The sequence below is a fragment of the Hydra viridissima genome, unplaced genomic scaffold (genome assembly GCF_058129835.1).
Source record: "Hydra viridissima isolate aposymbiotic clone 2 unplaced genomic scaffold, HvirCarnegie_v1 scaffold_3, whole genome shotgun sequence".
Taxonomy (NCBI): Eukaryota; Metazoa; Cnidaria; class Hydrozoa; order Anthoathecata; family Hydridae; genus Hydra; species Hydra viridissima.
The window spans coordinates 145,058-163,160 of NW_028324302.1; the positions used below are offsets into that span (position 1 = coordinate 145,058).

General features: G+C 30.2%; 2 pseudogenes; both read right to left on the reverse strand.

Annotated features, from left to right (window-relative positions):
• Window positions 1-7,007: 7,007 nt before the first annotated feature.
• On the reverse strand, window positions 7,008-7,809 carry LOC149890475 (uncharacterized; annotated as a pseudogene).
• A 1,565-nt stretch (window positions 7,810-9,374) lies between these two features.
• LOC145198071 (uncharacterized) lies at window positions 9,375-12,094 on the reverse strand (annotated as a pseudogene).
• Between the last annotated feature and the right edge of the window lie 6,009 nt (window positions 12,095-18,103).

Sequence of the window (18,103 nt, forward strand, 5' to 3'; positions counted from 1 at the left end):
ATTAATTTTTTTCATTTTCACCATCGCAGTGTTTAATCAACTGAAAAGTAAAAATTATTTTACGCCTCTTAACTGCAGTATTAACGAAATTAGAAACAGTTACTTAATTTTGATAATATAGTTCGGGAAAACTTTTACCTAATGCCAATCATAAATGTGTTAAAGATTCATTACTTATTCTTATGAAATTGTACCTTTTGTGAAAACTAGGTTACCTCTTTGGCTGCTGACAATTTATTCACTCCTGCTTCAAAAATTTGCTGCAAAAACTTAAAAAAAAAAAACGTTTTGCTGAAATTTCAACTTTAAAAATAATATTTTCCAATAATAGGACGTTATGAGAATTCATTCACGTTTATATTATTATGCAAATTTGCATTAACTAAGATTATTACTTTGTTGTGTAGAATAGCTAATAAAATTTTTATAAGATAAGTTGAAAAATTCTTTATTGATTATATGTTAAAATAAATTTGATACTATTAAATTGTTTATATTAAAAATATATATATTTTAAACTATTGACTTTTTTTTTATTTTTATAATTTAATTTATTTTTACTGTTCCTGTCATATAAAAAGGAATGTTTCAGTAACAGCTTTCTTGAAACTTTTCTAAATCTACATGAAAAATGGAGGTTGCTTGCAAAATCTAAAAGTAAGCACTTCAAAAAGAAGAATTTACTTGAACAGAGCTTCAATCAAGCTTTAGATGGAATTTTTGATACTGCTTCTCCTAGTTTTAAAGATGACTTTAGAAAATCCAGACCAGCAAAAGATGCGAATAAAGATATTGTCTAGCTTACAGCTCTCAAAAATGGAATAAAAACTGGAGAAATCGGCTTAAAGGATAATGTGATATACTTCACTGTAAGGAGAAAAAAAGCAAGAATGGAAAAGAAACAGATGGCGATTGAGAAGGAAAAGAAAAGAAAAATGAATAATGAAGAAACTGTTCAGTTGGATGATTGTAGCAGTGACTTAGCTGAAGAATCTCTTGTCAATAAACCTAAGAGTTTCATGGCTTCTGCATCTCAGAATTATCCTAAAAGTGAACCTGAGGGAAGAAAAGATTCTTGATCAGATACTATCACTCTGGTTTTACCAAGAAACTTTATTTCTCATCCAATGATAACAGCAACTGCAGACATAAAAAAGCTATCAAGTTCTCAGCTGATGATTAATGCTTCTGCTGTTCTAGTTCTAGGTTAGTTTTGAATTAATAAAAAAAAGTTTTTACTGACCAATCTTCAAATTTTGATTTTCATTTTAAGCAGGGGGTATTAAACCTGAGGATGTGAACATTTCAATTAATACTATAGGAAGATCAAAAAAGCAAAATAGGCAAGTGATGGCAAAGAAAATAATAACAGAATTTAAAAATAATGTTAAACCAGATTATTTGACACTTCATTGGGATGGGAAACTTTTGAAATAAATCTCTTGAATAAATGTTCGAGTACTGTTTTGTGAGTGGTTTTCCTAATTGTGTTGAAGGCAAAATATTATCAATAAAACCTTTACTGTCTGGTACAGGATTTGCTATCTGCAAGGGAGTCTTAGAAGACTTAGAGGAATGGTATCTTAAATCTAACATTGCTGCCCTGGTTTTTGATACGACTACTTACAAGGGTTAAGAATACAGGGGTTAAGAATGGAGCTGCAACTCATCAAGAGGAATGAAAATCTATGAAAACTCTTTTTTGGCTTGTTTGTTGCCATCATATTTTAGAATTAATCCTAGGAGCATTTTGGAACTCTTTATATCAAAAAGAAACAAAAGCTGATGTTAATTTGAATTTCAAAGATTTTCAGAAAGAATGGATTAGCACAGCAAATGTTCCATAAAAAAAACTTCAATAGGTCCCGAGATCTCGAAAATTCTTTCCATAAAAAAAAAGCAGACGAAACTTGTGTTTTCTTAGAGAAAAAAGTAAAATCTAAACACCTACGAGATGATTATAAGGAAGCTGCGGAATTAGAACTTTATCTCTAAAGCGGACCAAAACCTAAAATATAGAAAACTAGTGGAGCGAATAATCATGCAAAATGGATATTAAATTTATTTTATGCACAAAAGATATTTATCTTTAAGGTGGTAGGCCTATGAAAAAATTTTTTCAAGTATTAAAGATATATTTACAATAAAACTAATCAGTTGTTAACAATAATTATGAAATTAAACATAAAATCAATAAAATATATAAAAAAGTGCCTCGCTTGCCTCGAAATTATATTAAAAAGTGTGAAAAAAACGAAAACTTCAAAACACAATTTCTCAAAAACGACAATAAATCAAAACTTCAAATTTGGTATGGTAGTTCTACATATGTATAAAATTCATTTGTCATAGGATTTTTAAATTTGCCTTCCTAGTTCAGATTATATTGACTTTTAAACTTGAATATATATTTTTATAAAAAAACTCCGGCAGATAAAACCACATTGTAGCGCCCCAAAAAAAGAAATTTTTAAAATCTTATGACAAATGAATTCTACATGTATGAAGAACATATCCTGAAAATTTCAGCTTAATTGCTTACTTTAAACTGGAGATATCATGTTTTAAAATTTAAAAAAAAACTAAAAATCTCAAAATGAGAAAAATCGAGTCAAAAATTTAAAATCAAAAAATTACGTCTAAAAACACTCCTTAAAAGCTACCAGTGCTATATGAATCAGTTTTTTCAGTATCTAAGTATCCTTTATGAAGAGATCTAAGTTTTTTTCTTTGCCTTTTGCATATTGAAGTTGATTTACGACGCTTGTTTACAATTCGCTTTTGGTCCTTTAAAATCAGTTTTGGAATAGTCAATGATCCTAACAATCCGAAGTGACTTAAAACAGATTTTACCCCATCTCCACCGTCATTATAATGAACTGTTGCATGCATTCTTTTGATGTATAAACAGATTTAAACCATTCGCATGACTCACATAACAGTTCTAAATTATGGGCAAATCCCTTTCTCTTCTTTCTGTTATCAATGAGAGTTATTTTTTTATGGCCACATTCAGGACATACTAACAAAGGTTGAAATAAACTCTTAAGTATAGAGAAATTAACAAATAAAAAGTAATCATCTTCCTGCCTTATTACTTCACTCTTGGTATTGAGATTAGTTTGATCTATAATTAGCCTCTTTTTACTTATGCAAGATGAAACTTTTTCTGATGAAATATTTGAAAGATTTATTCTTGAATATTTGTTTAAAGGAGGCTTTTTCTTTCTTTTTCGTGAAAAATTTTGCTTGTTGCTTTTTCCAGAAGACATTACAATTAACACCAGTACAACTTGTTTGATTTAAATCAAGAGTTGAAAAATTCATAAATAATGATTTTATTCCACAACCAATATACAGTTCAATACGACAATTATTATAAGAAAATGTGATTTTAAAGCATGACCAAAAACAGCGCAGATCTATATTAAACTGGAAAAAGAAGCTTCACAAGATTTGTCATTTTGACCATCAAATTTGGGTAAAATAAAGGTTTTAATCTTTCGTTGCTATGGCGTTGCTAAGGTAAATAAACAAACTAGCTGATAATATAAGTTATTTTAAACCCTTTTAGTTTGATCAAACCTAAACAAGTTATATATCAGAAGATAGAGGATAAATTTTTACATAAATACAATATATTACCTATTTTTTCAATTTTTGATCAAAAATCTCTATTTTTCATAGGCCTACCACCTTAAAGAAGATTTAATTTTGATGAAGTAAAACTAAAGATTTTTTTGACTTTCAGCTTAGTTCTGTATGTTACAGCTTGGCTAGAAGAAACAAAAGGTGCTGATATACCAGTTAATGATATTCAGTTATACAAAGATCTAGGAGCTCTGGGACAGATTTTAGGCTTCTCTGTCGCAACTCTTAAAGCTCAAGAAGTTCTTTACAGGCACTCTTGGTATCTAAATGAGGAGGTGTCGGTCTTCAGTCTCTTTTTTAAAAAGCTTTCTGCAAATGAAAAAACTAAAATTATGTTAAAGCTGAAAGATGAGGGAAAGTCACTTGCTTTCAATTCTGGAAAACGTACTCTTTCATCAATTCAAACGAAATCAGAGTATTTGTCATATATTAGGAAACAATCTTGGTTGCTCTTTTATTATTTGAGCGATGATGGCGAATGGCGCAAACTTCCTCCTTCAAAATGGGAGGAAGATGAAAACTGTTTGAAGATGAAATTTTTCATTAAAACAGTTAATGTTACCAACGATGCTGCTGAGCAAGGAATCAAATTATGCTCGGATTATCTTTAGATTCTCACGAAAGCAAAACAGAGATATTTATAAAACATATTGAAAAATTCTATCACATATATAAAAAATGTTTAGTTAACTTTAGGATGATCCTGTACAAAACGAAATTTTTGAAGCTCTTAAAACTCATAGAAAACTTGTTTGTAATTTGAATAAGAAGCAACTAATCTCTGAAATGGTTCAATAAAAAGATTAACTTTTTTTTTTCCCATTATTACAACACCAAACTGAAGGAAACTGGGTTATATGTAATACATGAGTGAAATTGTAAAAGTAAAACATAATTTTCATTATAGAAAGTGCGTTTTGAACATTTGGAATTGATTCAAAATCTTCCTCACTCCCCTCTCACTTTTTTATCTTCGACTTTGAAATATTTTTTGGACGATGACTCAGCATAAAAACGTGAATCTTTAAAGCAAATTTGCCAGTACTCAGAACCATCCAATAACATGTTTTTTTTTATTTATTTATTTAAAATACCAGTTTTTATATGTTAAGAAACATTTTTTTAATGCAGCATGGGGTAATTTTCAATTCTTTTTGATTTTGGCAATACCTAATATATATATATATATATATATATATATATATATATATATATATATATATATATATATATATATATATATATATGTATATATATATATATATATATATATATATATATATATATACACAATCTAAATATGTTATTTATACAAATTAATTACACATTAAAGTAAGGTGCTGTAAATAAAAATCATTTAAACTGAGTTGCGTCAAGGGAAGAAGTTGGTTTGACCATTTCCATTGGGTGTTTTATTAATGCTGCTGGTGAATCATGCCCACAGTAAGAATATTTAAACACAGGATAAAGGATTACTTAACAAAAAGAGCACAGGTACTTATAATATTTGGATGTTTCAAAAATAGTTGAATAATGTCAAAATATTTTGTTCAATGGTTGCATAAAAATGTGTAACAATAAATTGCTTATTAAGCGAAAGTTTTCATAACACACAACTTTTTTAATTTGATAAATCCTGAATAGTTAACGGATTCTTCTTAAGGGATACAGCGTAAGCAACTTTGTCCCATTAAAATTAACCAATGTATTCATTAGTCACATCAAAGGAATAACAAAGTGAAAATATTGATAAAAATCGCAAATGATTATGTCGGCGTCTTAAAGCACCACACTGCATAATTAAGGCTGTTCTAACACATTAGGTATCTATTTAAAGAATTGAGTAATGTGTAATATGTTTACTCTTTCATTGATTTTAGATCGTCATAATAACTGTGCAAACAAATAGAAATGATTTCAGGAAGATCCTACTAATCGTATTTAACAACCACTCTGCTGTTATCCTGCAATATACATTACACTGGCCTCCAGTAGTAACACAAAAAATAAAAAAAACATGAAAAAAAAATTGATAAATGTTGCTAATTCGAAGGTTAAAATACCAACTTTTAAACTTAAGGTTTAAATTATCAATTTAAGTTCCTAAAGCACTTCTTTATTTCAACATAACATGCAAACATACTTTATTACAAACAAATTTTATTTCAAATTTTAATTATAAAATAGTTTTATATATAAATGTTTCTTTAAAATCAACCCGTAAAAGTATAATAAAAAGCATTATATATAAACTGTGTGATTCTAAGTAATGAAAAATGACAAAAATCTATATTATAATTGAAGAAAGTTTCATAAAGCCATAAAGTTTTATAAAGCAATAGAGACTTTAAATTAATTAAGTAATAAAGAATTAATTAACTAATAAAGAATTAATTAAGTAATAAATAATGAAATAATTAATAAAGAATTTATTAAGTAATAAAGAATTTATTAAGTAATAAAGAATTTATTAAGTAGTAAAGACTTTATTAAGTAATAAAGAGTTTATTAAGTAATAAAGAATTTATTAAGTAATAAAGAATTTATTAAGGTGGAAAACCCCTGAAAAATTTTTTTTGAGTAAATATCAATATTTTATAAATTTAACTTCATGTACATAAAGTAAATCACAAAATTAACTGAAAAAAACAAAAAAAAATTTTTTTGGGTAAAATGGTAGCTGTAGCAGGTGCCAAAAACACCAAAATATTGAAAGACCCCGGCCAACATATCTAAAGATGTACACAATTTTAACAAAATCTTTTTTGCATACTTGTTCTAACAAGGTAGTTCTGTGATATGAACGAAGCAGATTTTTCATAATAATTTTTAATAGGCTAAAATATTGGACCGAAGTACATGTAAAATATTTGACCAAATTTTATGACTTTGTTGACCTATTTAAGGACTGGATTCAATTTTAAAAAAAATCTGTCACGTTTAAATCACAGAAGACAATCAAACAAATTCATACTTAAAATTTTAGCTTAACACCACTTTTAGTTATTTAGATATGCTGGCCGGCGTCTTATAAACTCTTCATCTGAGAAAAACAGCGTTTAAAAATACTAACATAAAAAATTTCAAAATAGTGTAAATAAATATGCTAATCTCTATATAAAAAAAAAAAGTTAAATCTTAAAATGACCAGTTTGATATGGGTTTTGCTCTTTATTAAGAGATTTGTCATATCGACTCTTCTTTTTTCCACGAATTACATGTCTGTGTTTCTTTGCTCATTCTGTGTTTTTATATATAGCTAAGTATAATCGCTTTTGATTAATTTTTCTGCATCCTTTTAACAAATACTTTCCAGGTCTTAAATTCATTTTTTCTAAATCTAAAACACTAGCTTGTCAACGAATGTTAAATGTGCCATCACATGATACTGCAACATCAATAACACTGGGCACATGGTCTGGAATAGAATTTAAAATAAGACTACTCTTCAAGTCTTTTAATTCTTGAGCAGCATCCATCATAGTGTCTTCAGGTACAGATTTTACTGTATTAGTTAGTTTTATAACAATTTTATTATAATTATTAGCAGTCATTGGTTTAGGCATGTCCATTAATGAGACAAATCTTGAGAATCCAGAATAGCCTTGACCACATTATGTCATAGCATATACAGCCCTGGTATTAACATCAAATTTTTTTTTGTATATTCAATGTTGAGGTTTAAAGTTCTCTTGAATAGTCACATACACAGCAGTTAACATAAATACAAGATGCTAGACCTTTTCTCTTGTTTTCATTTTCAGAGAGGAATAACTTTGATGACATACACTCTGGACATCTAAGGGTAGAAACTACAGAACTTAGTATTTCTAAATCTATAAAACAGTATCCAGTAATTATATTACTACATGACTTTGGTCTTGATGACGAAACTTTTTTTATTTTTCGAGCAGAAGCACATATTTCATCAGAATTAATAAAGTTAAAATCAACTGGTTTCTCCACATTTACATTTACATCTTCAACACTTGTAATAACATTTATGCTCATATCTACAATATTCGATTCCATATTTACAGCCATATTAACATTATTTACAACTAAGTTCTTTTTTACATTAAATATTTTTTTCCTTTTATTATTTTTAGCTCTTTGTTTAACTCTGCAAGCCTTAGCTAATTTAGAAGATTTATGATATATTTATGAGCTTTCCAGTAACTGTTTTTATACTAAAGTTGTTTTGAACAATGGAAAATACCATTTGCTTTATAAGATATATTTTTCATATAAAAAAATAGGATTTTGGACTATCTTTTAGTAAAGGTAAAAAATAGTGCCGTTGTTATGGCGGTTGTTAAGGAAGCTTAAAATACTGGGGTTCAATAAAATCTATTTTAATGAAGATCTATAGCGAATTTTCAAAAAATGGTTTTCAGATTGTGAATCTCTGATAAATTTTGCACAAAACAAGAAAATAATATTTTTTTTCAAAAACTTCATATTTCTGAGGGGTTTTCCACCTTAAGTAATATATAATTTTTAAAGTATTAAAGAAGTTTTAAAGTAATAAAGAATTTCTAAAGTGGTAAAGAATTTTTTAAGTAATAAAGAATTTTTAAAGTAGTAAAGAATTTTTTAAGTAATAAAGAATTTTTAAAGTACTAAAGAATTTTTTAAGTAATAAAGAATTTTTAAAGTAATAAAGAATTTTTTAAGTAATAAAGAATTTTTTAAGTAATAAAGAATTTTTCAAGTAACAAAGATTTTTTAATTTTTAAAGTTATATAAATCAAAAATGTTTTTTAAAATAGTAAAGTAATAAAGTAAACTTTTTTTTAAAATATAAAATAAATTCGTAAAAAATTTGAATGGGTATTTATGTTATTTTTTTTTAAATATAAAATAAAATCCTATTCAAGTTTTTGACCATGAAGCAGTGTATACATTACATCCTTCTAAAGAGTTTTGATAAAATGATCCACTAAGAGGGGAGAATAGCAAGTCGCAAGCTAGAGCTACACTATCTACACCAACAGTATCAGTAGTTTCTGAATAATTTCCAGCTCCAATCTCTCCATCTGCAAATATTCTAATAAAAACATTTCCAGGGACGCTTAGTACTCATGTTCCTATGCCATTAATAGTTAACCATAACCTTCTTAAAACTCCAGGACCGTAAGAGTAGTTAAAAACTGTAGTTGCATCTGGTAAGCTTCCAGCTACAGTTTGTGAATTTAAACCTTAACATTAGGGTGACACAAATTAGGGTCGAGAAATGAAATTTTTAGAAAATCAAAAACCGCAGTTGCTTAACCTATTCTACAACATTCAGTTAGTCTAAATACAAAATTTTATTTATTTTTCTTCGTTGGAAGTGCTACATGTAGTTTTTCAAGTATTGAGGATTGGCTGAACTTTATGTTATTTTTACGGGTTAAAATGTGTTTATAACTAAAGAAGAAAAAAAATAAGCTGTTTGTAGTATCTTACAGTTAACTATTATTTTACATTAATTTTCTAACTCTCAGGGCCGGCAACACAGGGTGTTGTCGGCCCTGAGAGTTGGAAAAATAATGTAAAATGTGATTTAATAATTTTAGGGGGGCACACGCCCCCACACCCAACTTTGAAAATAAAGGCTTTTTTTTTAAGAAGATGACAATTTTTATAAGAAATTAAGGTCAAAATATGTTTATAACTATAGTTTTGTTTGATCTAAGAAAAAATAAAACACTGTTTATAGTATGTTTATAGATATTATTTTACATTAGTTTTTCAACTCTAGGTTTCAAGTTTACCAGTTCCTTATGCGACATATCTTTTGTAATTAGTTTTGTATGTTCCCTTACTACCAAAAGAATGTTCTGTCTCTGATCCTCATTGTGGGAAGTGTGAACAAAATTTTCAATTAAGCTAATATTTCTTTCTGCGCAGTCGTTAGTCACACTGAGATTGCAAACTAACTGAGTGAAATGTTTGTATGAATCTAGCGCTAAGAAATCGCTTGAAGTATGCCACTCTCGAACAGATTCGGTGTGACCTGTGAGTATAAAAAAAAGCCAACTCTCCTTCGTAATTAAGTGCTCTAATCTACTATCACTGCTAACAATAACAGCCGATGGAGCTTCTACAGAAATCTCTGATATCTTAGGAACTGGAAACTTTAAAAGCTTCTCAATGAATAAACGCTTAGCATCTGCTTTCATATGAGGATCACCTAGCGATAGTACGACAACTTTAGGAGACAAATACCATGTGTGGTTACTCATGCTTTTATGAAGTGAGTTTCCAACTTCATAATCCAATTCTGTTTTAATTGTTTCAGCAATTTTAAATGCATTAAAATCATTTAGAACGGCATGCTCTGCTTTGCCTGATTTAAGAAAGGCAGGTCCATAATAAATAGCAACAATAAATGCTACCCTTGCAACCATATGTTTCTTTTCAGGAGTCAGATATTCAACAACTGTGGATGTCATATCAAGCATTTAAAAGTATATTGCATAGGTCATAAACCTTGCATTGTGACACGCGCCAGGCTGATAGATGTGAAAATTATTTAATTTCTCAGATTTAACGTTCATGTAATACGCCAAACATTCAACAAGATGCTTATAATCATTCCTAAAACATTGTTATTTTTATTTAATATCATTTAAAAAGAATGTATGCATGGAAAAACTGTTACATTTAATATTATTGTTACATACCTGGGGAAAATTTCATATTCTAGTGCTTTAGTTACAAACTTTTTAGCCTTCTAATAGAGTTTGCAGAGGTCACTGCCAACAATTAGGTCTTGCTCAGGAAATCGTTTGAACTTTTCTACAGCACCACTGGCTGAAACTTTTGGATAAAACTTTGTTATCCATTTCTGCTGAAAATCTTTTAGCAACTTATTTGCAGGGGCTTTAGATGTTTCCTTTGAAATTGCATTAAAAACCCAAGTAATATTTATCTCGGCAATATGGTGTCTACACAATAACCAAAGAAATGGTTTACCAAGAAATCTTGCCATAATAGTTATTGCACCTGATTTCCATCCAGTGTTACTTACTGTGGTGTCAGAACAGAATCCTATAATATTGTCACAAGTTTCAAAATATTCTAGGAGATTCATAATACTTATAGCCATATCAATTCCCTTACCACTCACAGTTGGCACAACACCAAGTAAAAGATCATCTTTGGTTTCAAACTCTGGGCTAGTTACAGATACCGATAGTCTATCTTTAGTAGTGGCCTGTCTAGCGTTCTCCTCAATATGCTTTAACATTTTACCATCAAAATGTAAAACTAACTTCTTATTAGCCATTAAATCAATATATTCATTACGTATATGGCCTCCTTCCTCTTCTAAAAATCTGTAACGTTGCCTTCTGACAGATTCTCTGCTTAACTTTAATTGTTTAACATCTCCTCCTAAATAGTTTACTACACTTGCAATAAGAAGGGTTTGATCTCGAACGCTGAGACCGGCTCTTATACTGGTGGAAGTTGTTGCTGCAATGAGACCCTCACTGGTAATCTCCTTTTCTACTCTGAAGTATGCTGGTCTAAACTGATGCCTACTTTTTGAGCTTACTTCGTGAAAGTTAATATTTTTATTTGGGACAAAAACTTCCGACTCAACAATTACACTTCCAGCATCTAAATTAATATAAAGATTTTCAACTCAGTTATACATTTACTTCAAAAACTGAATGATTTTACTTAAAATGCCCGTGCTTTATAAGAAAAAATTGTTTATATTCTCCCTTATGATTTAATCAGTATTTGAAATGAATATTTGTAAGTGTTAATCAAATTATACTTTGATATTACCTAATTGTGATTCAGCTCTTGTTTTTTTAGGTTCTGTAGGTTCCTCATCTGCTAAATTGAAATCTATATCATTGTTAAAAAAAAAATTATGGTTCAATTGCCTTTTTTCACCAATTTCCTCTTTGTTCTTCTGTACTCGATCTTTGTATTCTTCTTTTCTCTTGCATCTATCGATCTTTCTCTGAAACCTTGCTTCAAGCTCGTTGTCAATTTTAGAAGATATGATCATATTTCTGTTAGCTCTGCAAAATTAAAATAAAAAAAACAAATTTCTCCAAAATATTATTCTTTATGTTTATGAAAAATAAGTACATATGTTTTTTTACAATTAATCTCAGTTTGTGAAATCTTTAAAATTTAGAAAAAAAATACCTTTGATCATCTAAAAAGGCCAAATCTTCTTTTATAGCAGAAATATCACGAGGCATTGATTCATCGTGTCTCAACTTCTTCTCAAAGTCTTTCGCACTGATGTCAAACAATTCCTCTATCATATTGTAAAATTCATTTGTGTGGCTGTCGGAAATTTCCTTTTTGATTTGAAAACTTTTACTGTTGCACAAAATTTTGTATTTGCTATATAGAGATTTAAACTTTTCTACTATGCTTCTCTCAGAAATCAAATAATTTTTGAAACCTGCAGACTTCCAAATATTTACAATTTGTCGAAGTAAACAGTATTTTTCGGCATTTGAGTTACAAAACTCGTCTTTCCCTTTGCATATAACATCCTCTCTTGCTCGAGAACATGAAAAGTTTGTTTTAATAGGTTTGAATCGCTTATCTCTAGCTGAAGTTAGGAACAAGTAATATCGAAGCACACTTCGATTCGATGGAAGTTGGTTTGTAGGTAAATAACTTAAAGGCGAGTTAAGCAGGTAAACAGACCTACGAGCGTTATAGCTAATTTCTTTTGTTTTTCTCTCTTTGATTTTCAACATTTTGTACGGATATGTAAATAGTATATAAATCAAAGTTTAGAGCAAGGTAATTAATAAATCAAAAGTTGCCAAGTGATTAAAATGCAAACCACACAATTTTTGCTGGAATTAAACTTTATTTTTTAAATAATTGTAAATAACCACAAATGTTTTAGAAACATCTTAAGTTTTTGACGCATGTTTTCAAAACTTTCTGAATGATCTGAAGATAATAAAGTGAAGAAATAAAAAATGCTTGGAACGTAAAATTTTCAAACTTACATGTAGCTCTTCCTGATCACTTAGGAATCTGAAATTTTTTTGTAGAGTCTCTATGTTTGATAGAACCGAAAAATGTACTGCGGTAATTTTTTTTACACATTTTGTGTCACCCTACTAAACATGAAAAGCTTGAATAGTCCTAAAAAGTTTGATTTTTGTGATAAAACATCAACATAGCTTTTTATAGCAGCTTCTTGCAAGTTTGGAGGATCTGCCAAATTTGTCAACTTGTGTGAATTCAAACTGACATCAGTAGTTATGTTGCCTATTCCTGAAGCTGCTTTGTATCAACATAATTTTTTGTAGCGGCGTCTGATGAACTTGTTGGCTCTGCTACATTTATTAATTTGCGTGTATTCATGTCAATATTGGTAGTGACATTGTTTGTCCTTTATTTTCTAATATACAAGTTGCTAGTTTGTGAATTTATATTTGTGTGAACACAGTTTTTAGTGTTAGCGTCAAACGAGATGGTTAGCTCCGCTACATTTACTAATTTGTGCGAGTTCATATTGATATCTCCAATCGCACTGTTTGTTCCATCTACCCTAATAAACATATTGTTTGCTAGAGTCGGTGTAAGCACATCTAAATATCTACTCACTTCTGTTCTACCGAATTTGTCAATCATTTTTATATATGTATTTTTTAAAAAAAAATTACCAAAGAGTATTGATAATGCTTTGGAAGTCATAACCTTCATCAAGCTTTTTTAAGACGTATACACACAAGTGGCCGCAAAAGAATATGTTTCCAAACTGAACTCTTTCGCTGTTGTAGTAGACAGGACTTTTTAAATAGTCTACAAACTCGACTGGAGGAGGCTGCGCATAAGAGTCAAAGCTGAATTATTTATCTCCGTCTTTGTACTAGCATATCCAATGAAACCCACTTGTGCTTGAGTCACCAGTAGTAGAGAAATGAGAGTTCTGGCTTATTACTACTTTTTCCATAGTTAAGGGTTCTAGGTTTTTAAATCTTCGAAAATTTTAAAGATGGTGTCACTTTTTATGAAGATGGGAGTTCTGGCTTATGAATATGCGTTTTTTGTAATAATTTACTTAAAGAAGAATGTTTCTAAGTAAATCATACCTTTTTCAATAATTAAATAATAATAATTAAATAATAATTAAACAATAATTAAAAAGTGGGAGTAAAAGTCCATCGAAGTGTTTTGACTTAAATAAAATAAATTTAAATATTAAAAAAATTGTTTATTGCTAGAACAAAGCATGCAAGTGAGTTGAAAGCTTTATTTGATCTTTTCTTTTATAATTTAAAGATGGTGAGTTTGAATATTAACAAAGAAGGGATTCACTTAAAAGCAAAAACGATTATTAATTTAATGTTTGAAGTAGATCATTTAGAAGATCAGTTTGATGAGTACGTGTTTAATTTTGATGAACCTTTATACATTGGTGTTGAGAGCTATATTAGTAAGGCTTTTAAAACGATGAAGAGTAAGAGCTCAGTAACTTTATCAATTTTCAGTCCTGGAAGTTTGATTATTGATGTAAAGTCTTTTGATAATTTTGAGTATAGCATTAAGGTGACGACGGAAAATGTTCAAAATTGTTTTTTCTTGATTGCTTTTCATATGAGGAAGAGTCTACAAAAAGACTTTCAGTTTTGAGATTTAGCGATATGTGTCGAAAGATTAAACCTAATTCTGAATTTAGCGTTACGAGAGATAAAGGGTTGTTTATTTTTTCGATGAATACTCAAGCTTTTTTTCAGAGAGTTTTAAATTTGGAAAGTTAATAGCGTGTATAGGTTAGAACAATTGTATTGATTATCAAAGATTGTTTTATTTTTTGACGTATTGGACGTTTTTGTGGAGAAGGATAATCCGCTAATGTTCATGTCCACTGGGAGAATTGGAACCATAAAAGTCTATTATCTTTAAAAACGTTTTTAAAGAAGTTTATAAAATAGCACCTAAGAATGGAATGCTTGAGAAGGGTGAATTAGGTCCAAGCAGCAAGCCAATAGGTTCATATCCTTTTCCTTTTTTAATAAAGAGCCCATCTCCGTAAATGGGTTTGTTTTTAGTCAAAGGTCTTAAGTATGAACCAGAACCGACAGCAGAGAGTTTTACTCCTTTTCCATTTTTGCTCATGTAAATTATACCACGTCCGGCTGTTTTATCAACCATAGCTGAATCGGCAAAAGAGCCAACACCGCCATGAAGTCTAGTATCAAGAGCAGGAACGACTCGTGTAGCTATAGTGCTTTCAATCAATCCTAATAAAGGTAAAAGAGCTCCAATGAACCCTCCTTCCACTTTAGAGTTGTAAGCAATTTGTCTTTTGCTAAGTTTAAGTGTTACTTCTTTTCCATTTCTGTATGCGTTTTTAATTTTGTTGAGTTGAGACGTTGTGACAGCGAGAACATGATCTCCATTTAAGTCTTGATGAGTGAGTTTAATACTAGTGTCAGTTTTATCTTGACCAGCTTTTTTAATTTTATCAGCTTGACCCTCTGAGATGTTAATTTTGATATTTTGATAACTGCTCATTTTTTATAGAAAAAAAAAAATTTTTTTATCGATCAACAGCGCTGTTTGTATATAAATCTTGCAATACAGAAGAAATTCTTTCTCTAACATGAAATCGAATAATAATATCTTCTCCTTTTAAGCCGATTAAATCTCCATGTTGATCAATAAATTGCTTTTCCATTCTCGAAATTTTGTTAACAACAATGGATAAATAGATAAAATGAAACGGTTTTTCACTAATTTTATATCCAGGAGGAGCATCAGGGTAGAAGGAATAAATATCATTTGTCGATTTTCCATCTAAATAGGAAGAGCCAATTATGTCGTTGGTAACTCTAATGACGGCAAGTTCTTCAATTCTTACAATGCTTTCAGATTCGTAAAAGTCGATAACGCTAGTAACTATCAGGGTCAACATGACTTTCTTTTTTCTCAACGTAAGTGTATTCTTTCTTATCAAAACCGAGAAGTGAGGCTAAGCTGTTGTTTACGTTAAAATCAACCCAATAATGAGTATTAGCTCCAGGTTTTCCAAAAGTGAGAGTAGACCTTGAAGTAGTATCACTTGTTCCAAGAATGACTCCATCTGCTCTGTATAAAGGTCCAGTTTGCTTTTTCATTTCTTTTTGCAAGTAATCGTTGATTTCATTGATTTCGTAAGCGCCTTCTTCAATGTAGATGGTATAACTGATCGATCCTAGGTTTGGACTTTATCTGAAGACGTTATTTTTTGAGGTGATGTTAGGATAGCTTCGATAAATCTCTAGCCTGACTAAGGCCCTTTCATACTTTTTTTCGGTTCCAAGTTCGATAGGCACATCAAAGTAGGTTCTGAAGACGCTGCTATCCACCGATGAAGTTTCTTTTTTCGATTTAACGATAAAATAAAATCCAGACATGTTTTTTATACGTTTGGAAAATAAAAATTGCAAACCCGCTTTGGTATTTTCCCTGGTTCTTTTTAGAAGACAAATCAATGACAACAAATCCATGAGGTTGAGACCAACATTACTTGCAGAACATTTTAAATTCTTCCTTATTCATGTCTATTGCAGCATGGTCTCTGTATAAGTGATCAACGTTTTTTTGATCTTGAGGAAAGAGACAAATAAATTTAGTATTTTCTCTGATGGTTTGTCTAGGGAGCATGAAATAGTTTTGAGCGAGATAAAAGCAGTCAACGTTAGAGTGTCGTCCTCGTATGTAATATTTTTGGCATATGTTTTGCTTGATGAGTTGCAAGTCGTCAAAGATCATTTAATTATTTTTGATAGAGTCTAAAGATTAAGGTTCAGGAACTTCTTCTTTTTTAGTTTCAAAGAACTGGCATTCAATGTCTGTTTTTCTTTCCCAATTTTTAGAAGTTTCTTCAATGACGTATTCAGGACTTGAGTTTAGCTTTTAAATTTTGTTTTGAATGTTGAAAAGTTCGAGGATGATTTCTTTAGGTAATTTTTTTTCGAAGGACCTTTTGAGTATTTTGTATTCAGGTTGAAAAAGAGATTTTCCAAACACTTGAGATTGCTTGTAATTGAGCCATCCAGGTCTAAGCAGTAAATTAAGAAGCAATGTTGTTTTTCCACATCCTAACTTTCCAACGATGTTACCTCGAATGCTTCTAAGGAAAAGCTTGTTGTTGTTTCTTTTGGTTTTACCAATGTTCCATGATAAATCAATAACTTCCATTTTTATATATAAAAAAACTTTCTTTATGTATTGAAAATGTATTGCGTCAAGTGTAAAAGAGAAACCAAAACCATTCTTATGAGAAACGAGATGACAAAAAATAATCGAAATATGTTAAAAGGGACTTGCGGCTCTTGCGGAACGACCAAATGCAAGTTTGTTTCTTTGAAAAAAGGATGTGATTTGGTAGAGTCGATAAATAAACTGTTGAGCAAAGTAAAGCTTCCATGGGCTAAGTTTCCAGGAGAAATGCATATACCAGGGATGAACTTTGCAGGTCCAGGCATGAACTTGGATAAGAGATTGACTTCTACAGACATGTATCAAGAGTGGAGCAAGCCGGTGGACAGAGTGGACAATGCTGCATACCATCACAATTTGGCTTATAAGCATTTTAATGACAGACAGAACAGAAACTTAGCAGATCAAATGATGCTTGAGGAGATGGATTCTATACTCAACCCAACGTCAAAAGAGATAAGTGAGAGAAATTTGATTGCTCCGGTGAGTAAAGCAAAAGCTAAATTCGGATTGGGTTTTAGTAAAAAAAAAAAACTCCCACGACGAACTTGAAATGGACAAATCAGCTTGCAGAGGAGCTTCATAAACCGGTAATTGGTCATTTTAAAAGAAGAAGGGTGGTTGTGAATGACGTCGATGAAATATGGGCTGCAGATTTTGTAGACATGCAATCGTTTTCAAAATTCAATAACGGCGTAAAATATTTGCTCATGGTGATTGACTTGTTTTCAAAGTATGGATGGATTGTTCCATTAAAAAGCAAAACGAGTCTTGATGTAGCTGAAGCGTTAAAAAAATATTTGAAAAAAGAAAGTGTTCTAAATTGTGGGTGGACAAAGGAAAAGAATTTTACAAAAAGTATGTGAAAGCGCTGGGTGTGCAATTGTATTCTACTGAAAACGAGAAAAAAAGTTTTGTTGTTGAGAGGTGGAACAGAACGATGAAAGAAAAAATTTTTAAATACTTTTCAGCCCACATCACCAATAAATACATTGACGTTTTAGATGAAATGGTGAAAAAGTACCACAATACAAAGCACTCATCTATAAAAATGACACCAGTTGAAGCCAGCGAAGAAAAGAGCAAGGTTTGGATGAATCTGTATCGAAAGGCGCAAACTGAAAGAAAAGAACCAAAATTTTCCATAAGTAGCAAAGTGCGAATAACTAAAAAGAAGTCTAATTTTGAAAAGGGGTATACGCCGAGATGGACTGAAGAGGTTTTCACAGTGTCAAAAGTTCAGTATACATATCCTCCT